The sequence below is a fragment of the Chenopodium album genome, chromosome 5 (assembly GCF_948465745.1).
Source record: "Chenopodium album chromosome 5, dcCheAlbu1.1, whole genome shotgun sequence".
Taxonomy (NCBI): Eukaryota; Viridiplantae; Streptophyta; class Magnoliopsida; order Caryophyllales; family Amaranthaceae; genus Chenopodium; species Chenopodium album.
Window position 1 is genome coordinate 51,006,717 of NC_137838.1, and position 6,481 is coordinate 51,013,197.

The 6,481-nt window shown below is 38.9% G+C and overlaps 1 non-coding gene across 1 annotated transcript; it reads right to left on the reverse strand.

The window, feature by feature from the left end:
• Window positions 1-2,035: 2,035 nt before the first annotated feature.
• LOC145633529 (small nucleolar RNA R71) lies at window positions 2,036-2,140 on the reverse strand. Its single transcript, XR_014112849.1, has one exon. It is a non-coding gene; the product is annotated as a small nucleolar RNA R71 (small nucleolar RNA).
• Window positions 2,141-6,481: the final 4,341 nt, after the last annotated feature.

Genomic DNA, 6,481 nt, shown 5'->3' on the forward strand with positions numbered 1-6,481 from the left:
CTTTATTTTTTAGGTTAAGGTCGTTATCCAAGTTTCTAGAGGCTTCTTCCCAAGTTTGTCATTGATTAGGATATCTAATGTTCTCCATTTAAAGCTCAAGCATGGAGAAGTGCAAGTTCATAAAATCCATGAACTGTGCATTCAAGCCGTGGGGGCATGATTTTTAGTGTGGAACCGGCAAACATGGAGTTTAGAAACTGTAAGGTCCCGTGTTTATCAAGAGCATTAAGTGAAAAGAACGAGGAGCATCGGCATGATAGGGAAGAAGACTGCCCTGTTCCCAAGTGCGGGCGCGCGCGGCTATGGCGCGATCGCGCGGCCTAGTGACACGGGCTCCCTCTCTCAGGCGCGAGCACGCCTGTCTGGGTCTCTGTTCCCTACCCAGATTTGCGCGGCCGCACTCTCCCTTATAGTTGGCCGCGCCTGTTTGGGTTTATTTGGGGACTATCTAACTAACTTCTCTTAGTTAGTTTTACTATATATAGATTCTCTTTCTATTTTTGGAAGGGGGAATTAATTCAGAAATTAGAATTAGAATTTTAGAGAGAGAAACTCTAGATTGTAGAGAGAGAACATCTTGATTGATGATTGAAGATTGGTAATTCTGGCATTTTCTCCATTAAATTGAAGCAAGTTTGTAAGGATTTCTTTACTTTAGTGCAATTTTTAGTTTATCATTTCAATTGCTTTGTTGATTGTTCAAGTTTGAATTGAATTTGTGATTGAATTAGTTCTATTAATATGATGATGATGAAATTCTTGATTAGCTTAGTTTTGATTTTGATTTCAATGGATTGTGAGTAGTTCTCTTGCTAAGGGAATGGTGAAGCATGTATAAGTAATGGATTGATGCTAATTAGGGGAAATTGATGGAGTTGATGTTGTAATTAAATAGGTTGATTGATTAAGTGCATGTGTGTGATTAACTGAAGTGTAGCTAACTTTGATTGTTACACTAGAATACATTGTAAGCTTGCATTGATATGGAAAATTGATTTGTGGCTTGCTTTTGTCGATTGAGTAGGTTTGCAAGGTTCCTAGTAAGAGTCTTTCGCAACACTCGACTTAATCATCTCCAATCCCTATTAGCTATATCCATTCCGAGTATATGCGGATCCTAACCCTTGTGCTTGATGAATTTGATTTCATTTTGATTGTTTGACTGTTTTGAATATACAAACCTCACTTTATTGCTTCAAAATAGCTTAGCTTTGACTTTAGCACTCACCTCCCATTCCTAGTGGTTTGACCCTCAACTTACTCAATGCTTTGTATAGGGGTGTGTTGAGGGATTATAAAGTTTTTTTGACCAGGGGTAGATAAGTTTTCAACGGCCTAGTCTTCACCCCAGATTAAAAATGGCGTCGTTTCCGGGGAATGACGTAAATGATTGCTTTTGTTGTTGAGTCTATTTCACCTTAATCTCAAAAAATACAAAAATATTTTTCTCTTTAGGCTACATTTGTACCCGTTCTATTGATATTTACTTTGATTTTTTGTATGCGTAGGATCAGAGGAAGGACTTTAATGCTATTTGATCCGGAAATCGAGAGAGCAATAACAAGGATAAGGGTTGCTAATCGTTCCTTGAGTCCAAGCTCTACAAGAGAAGAAATTCACCAAGAAAGAGAAGAGGAGGATTAAGTAAGCATGGGAGATAATCGAAGAGTTTCTTTGAAGGAGTTGGGAACTCCTGGTGCATATTGGTTTGAATGAGGGATTGCATTGCCAACAACACTGGCAAATGACTTTGAAATAAGACCGGCCATGATCACTTTGATTGAAAGGAGACAATTTAGTGGGGCTAAGATTGAGAGTTCGTTAAACCATTTCAAAGATTTTGAGAAGTATTATAACACCATTTAAGTGAACGGTGTTTCTCAAGAGTTTATTCGGCTCAAGTTGTTCCCCTTCTCTCTCATAGGTCGAGCCTTTGAATGGTTAGACAAGGAGGTCAAGCCAAATTCTCTTAAAACATGGGATGAAGTTACCAAGGAATTCTTGTCTAGGTTCTACCCCCAAAAGAAAACGGTGGAGGCAAGGACTATGATCCAAAGTTTAAGCAAAAACCTAGTGAGAGCTTGTATGAAGCTTAGCAAAGGTATAAGGAGTATCAAAGAGAATGTCCCCATCATGGCATATCAACCTATCAATCATCCAAATTTTCTATGGAGGGTTGAGTCCTCAAGGCAAATAGTGTTTTGATGCGGGAGCCGGAGGCCTAATCATGAACAACGAAGAAGAGGTTGTGGACATTATAGAAGATGTGGTGCACCATTATATGGATTGGCAAGAAGAAGAAAGAGAGTCTTTGAGCAATAATGGATCAACGGTTTATGCGGTTGATCACCTTAATGCCATCAACAATCTATCCTCTCAAATTGCAAGTTTGGGGAAGGAGATGACAACAATAAAGGCCAAGCTTGAGAGTGCAACTTCCAATGCACAAGGTCATCCCTCCCACATTAAAGGGCGAGGTACATCTTCTAACTCAACTCCTCTTTCTAGTACTAACAATATGCCCAATGGATGCTTATTTTGTGAAATTTGTGGGTCTTATGACCATGATGCTTCTACTTGCTCAAATGGGTTTGAAAATCTTGATGATGGTGAGGGTAGTGAATGTGAACATGTGAATTTTGTTTCAAACAATAACAATGGTCAAAGGTTTGATGGACCAAGAAACTTTGGAAATAGAAATTCTCACCAAAAAGGTGGATTTGATAACTATAACAATGGTAATTATAGGAACCAAGGAAACCAAGGTCTCCTAGGCAACTATAACAACTAAGCTTATGGTAATCAAAACCAAGGCAAAGGGTATGGAAATCAAAGCCAATATCAAGGCTTTGGTGGCCAAAACCAAAATTTTGGCAACAATCAAAATAGAGGCAACTGTAACAATCAAAATAGGGGGAATTTTCAAAACAACCAAAGGGGACCCCGACCCGGACTTGGTCCAAAACCTCAAGGTGTTTGTGAAAATTCCTATTCAGAATCGTCCAATTCTAATTTGGAGGAGATAATTGAAAATCAAACAAAAATCTTGAATACCTATGTGGCGGTGAGCGATAAGAAATTTAATGAGATCATGGCACATAACAAAATGCTTGAGACACAAATCACACAACAAGAAAACACTTTGAAATATTGTGCTAGTCCTTCTTCATTGGCTTCTCAAGGAGTTGATCCTAAGAAACCCGTTTATTCCATCACCACTAGGAGTGGAAGAGTTCTTGAAGAGAGAGTTTCTAGGGATTGTGAGGAGGATAAGAAGAAGAGTGTTTCAAGTGAGCAAAAAGAGGAAGATGTGTCAAAATATGTGAGCAAAGAAGGGAGCCACGAGAAAAAGGAGAGTGTTGAGAGAAATCAAGAGGAAGTGAGAAAACCCGACCTTACATATCCCCAAAGGTTTATGAGGAACAAACTAGATGAACAATTTAAGAGATTTCTTCATATGTTGAAGGAGGTCCATCTTTCTATCCTTCTTACCGAAGCCATGACCCAAATGCCTATATATTCCAAATTCCTTAAGGATATCTTGAGTGGCAAGAGAGATTGTAATGAGATAGATTCGGTAGAGCTTGGTGAGTGTTGTAGTGCTTTGATTCACAATGACCTCCCTAAGAAGATGAAAGATCCGGGTAATTTCTCTATTCCTTGCAAAATCAAGAGTAAGTTGTTTGTGAATACTTTGTGTGATTTGGGTGCTAGTGTGAGCATAATGCCCTTCTCGGTCTTCAAGAAACTAAAGCTAGGAGAACTACTTCCTACCAACATGACTTTCATTGTGCTTGAAATAGAAGAAGATGACCACATTCCTATTATCTTAGGGAGACCGTTCTTTGCTACTTCGGGAGCTTTGATTGATGTTAAGCAAGGCCATATTACTTTGAGAGTTGGTAACAAGAAAGAGAGCTTTGAGCTAAAACCAATGCATGAGTCCTTATCCCCTGTGAAAGGAATCAAGAGTGATGATTCCCTTCGTTCTTTAGATAATGTGTATGTGATTGATTCTTCATCTAACAATGTTCATGATATTTTTGATGATGTGCTTGTGAGTTTTGATTGCATGAAAGTTGGTGAAGATAAGAAAAAGCTTTCAAAGGTTATGAACGAAGAGGAGATTGTCATTCCTCATTAGTTTGAGCTCTACCCTCAAAAGGAGGAGGAGGATTCCATAGATGTAGATGGTGTGAAACCGTCTACAAAAAAAAACAAAGTCAAGAAGAAAGCAAGAGGTTCAAGGAAGAAGAGAATAAGATTGAAGTTAAGAAATGAAAATATTGTTTTTGACGTGCAAGCAAGTGAAGTTTGTCAAGAAATAACGAGAGGTTGCTTAAAAATGAAGGAGAAGTTGTTCTATCCTCTACCTTGGAAAAGGTGGTGTTCTTTGACCCTCCATGATTTGGAGGAAAGGTCTAGCTTAGGACCTTAAGAAAGCGCTTCCTAGGAGGCAACCTGGAGATTTCTAACCTTTTCTTTGGATTTCTATTTTTCTTAATTTTCTTTCTTTAAGTTTTTTTTTTATTCACTTGTTTTTCTTTTGGATTTATAGGTTGAATACCTAGAGTTGGATAACATCAAGTGAGAACGAGCAATGGAATGGAGTTTCACGGTTTTTGATGTGTTTATATTTAATTTTATCGAAATTTTGAGGTAAATGGGGTAAGAATTTTTAGTAAGGTAAGATAGGAAATTTGAGCTTAAGTTTGAAGAAATTTGAACTTGGTGAGTTCATCTTGGTGCTACCATTATTTTAGGGTTGTTGAACCCACATTTCTTACTATTTAGAACAGATCGTTATGATGGGGTCAAAAATCCCAGAATGATAGTTATCGAAGCACCCACGCATGAACGCACCAAGGTGAAAAGCATGGGAGGCATCAGATGGCGAGGGTGCTCCTAGACCGGGCGAGGGCACGCTGATAGGTCGTGCGGCCGCGCACCCCCATAGCCGAGCTTATCTTTTCTTTCTTCTTCTTTTTTTTCCCTCATTTCCCCTTCACCCTCATTTCTCCCGCAATCTTCACCCTTCACCCTCATCTAGACCACACCATATCCTTACTCACTTTCATCAATATTAACACAAATTCCTCCAAATTTCCATTACAACTCATCAAATCCTATTACATTTCTTCCATTTTTAACAAAATTCATACTACTTTTCATCCATACTATTCTCTGTCCTCCATTGTTGAAGCTATTTGGGAATTTTTGTGTGGGTGGAAATTGGTGGCTAAAGCTTTCTCTAACTTGCTTATTGTATTGTATAATCATCTTCTCTTACTCTTAGTTGCTTTAGTATACCATATAATTGCATGTTTTAGGTAGTTCATGGGTATGAATAATAGTAGTATGTAATTTGGTGATTTTAATGTTTGAAATTGGATTTTGGTTGGTTATTTATGATGTATGATGATTGATTATTGCTTACATTGTGTTGTTTGTTGTTTGTGTAGCTAGATTGATTGTAATTGTTTAGAATTGTTGAGGCCGGAATTTTTGTAGTGCTACATTGATATTGTTGAGCTTTGGTTCTTGGTTCCTTTGTACTTGGTGTATGGTTTGAATGCAATTGTTGGCTTGAATTGGTGGTAATTGTGTACATTTGGGATTGCTCGATTTTGGTAGTGAGTTGTTGCTTGTCGGTATTGGTAAAGGAGTTTGATTGAGGCATTCTAGATTGTTAGTTGGAGTTTCTTGTGGTGATTGTGGTGTATTGAGTTACTATCTTTGAGCATTCATCATGTCTAAACACATTAAAAACCTCCTCAAGAAACGAAAAACCAATGTCACTATTGAAGAACCCGCTCCTTCTCCTTCTCCCTCTACCTCACAAACTCGTCAACCTACCCCTATCCCTAAACTTCGAATTACCGACCCCATTAAAAAATCTAGATACACCAAACTCAAAGCAAAATGTTCCCTCAAACCTTCCCGACACTACTTTCAAGTGGACATGATTAATTTGGGAATGGATGAAGATTTCAGGGAATTGCTTAGCAACCTTCGCATGGGATCTTTTGTGAGCCAGAGCTTCCGCACCTATGTTCAACCGACTTTAGAGTTCTTGGCTGATTGATCTTATGGTGGCCGAGGGTGGTTTCTACCGTGTCGGATTTCAGCTCTTCAACATTCAATTTGATCAATCCCTAGAAGAGTTCAATGCAACTCTAGACTTCGATCCAAATTCAGATATTTTGGATCCCGAGCTCTTTTTCATTGATGAATATGATCAGAATTCATGGTGGGACGATATTTCTGAATGTGGTGACTTTGTGACCCGGTATGCCAAGACTAGTAAGGTGTACCAGCCATGTCTTCGGGTTTTGCATATGCTTTTAGGGTATTCGGTGTTTCCGAAGCAGGAATTGGGAAAGATGAGCCAGTTGGAACTTCGGATTCTATGGGTGGCTACTCGTGCGGAGTACCGGGGTCGCCGAAATTTGGGGTATACTTTTGCCAGCTATTGCTAAGG